The sequence below is a fragment of the Phoenix dactylifera genome, unplaced genomic scaffold, assembly GCF_009389715.1.
Source record: "Phoenix dactylifera cultivar Barhee BC4 unplaced genomic scaffold, palm_55x_up_171113_PBpolish2nd_filt_p 000652F, whole genome shotgun sequence".
NCBI lineage: Eukaryota > Viridiplantae > Streptophyta > Magnoliopsida > Arecales > Arecaceae > Phoenix > Phoenix dactylifera.
Window position 1 is genome coordinate 269,345 of NW_024068042.1, and position 1,017 is coordinate 270,361.

A 1,017-nucleotide genomic window follows, 5' to 3' on the forward strand; every position below is an offset into this window, starting at 1 on the left:
GACTGGTTAATTGGTCAGTATATGCGGTTGTGGCAAAGGGATAAAACGAAAAGATTATTCCGAGTTGAATCTAGGGATAAAAGTTCAAATAATCAAATGGAAGATAATGGTAGTAATCAGGGAGATAATGAATTTCAAGATTACTTACCTATTAGAACGCTTCGTGATTATCTACAACCCACTAGGACCAGTACCCCATCTTGTATGGTTATTCCTACTGCTGCGGGAGCTTTTGACATGAAACCAGGAAATCCAATTACTCCCATAGTTTCACGGACTTGATTCTGAAAGTTCCTATTTGCACCTAAAAGAATTTGATGAAGTGTGTTCAACACTTCATTTCAATGATGTCACTGAAGAGGTAGTTAAGCTTAAGTTATTTCCTTTTTCTTTAAAGGAAAAAGCTAAGTCATGGTTACACTCCTTAAGGCCTAGGACCATAGCCACCTGGCAAGAAATGACAAGAGAATTTTTAAAGAAATTCTTTCTAATACATAAAACAAACACACTTAGAAGAAATATCATGAACTTCGCACAAAAAGATGGAGAAACATTTTTTCAGTGTTGGGAAAGATTTAAGGACCTTCTGCTTGCTTGCCCACATCATGGATATGAAATTTGGAGGGTCATTAGTTTCTTTTATGATAGTTTGTCCTCAAATATGAGACAATTTGTAGAAATGATGTGTAATGGTGAATTCATGAGTAAGGAACTAAATGAAGCCTGGGATTATTTTGATCTTTTAGCAGAAAATGCACAAGCTTGGGATACAACAGATAAAAATGAAAAATCTAAAATGGCACCTAATACAAAAGGAGGAATATATCTTATTAAAGATGATAATGATGTCAATGTAAAAATTGCTAATCTGACTAGGAAGGTTGAAGCCATGGAATTAAGCAAGGCTAATTTAGGAAAAGCACAAACTTTTGTTGAAAGTATATGTGGAATTTGTGAAAGTAATGCACATGTGACCAAGGATTGTCCTACAATCCCTGCTTTTCAAGAAGTGTTGCA

The 1,017-nt window shown here is 35.0% G+C and overlaps 1 non-coding gene across 1 annotated transcript; it reads right to left on the bottom strand.

Annotated features, from left to right (window-relative positions):
- Window positions 1-505: 505 nt before the first annotated feature.
- LOC120106828 lies at window positions 506-612 on the bottom strand. The gene has a single exon (XR_005508844.1). It is a non-coding gene; the product is annotated as a small nucleolar RNA R71 (small nucleolar RNA).
- Window positions 613-1,017: the final 405 nt, after the last annotated feature.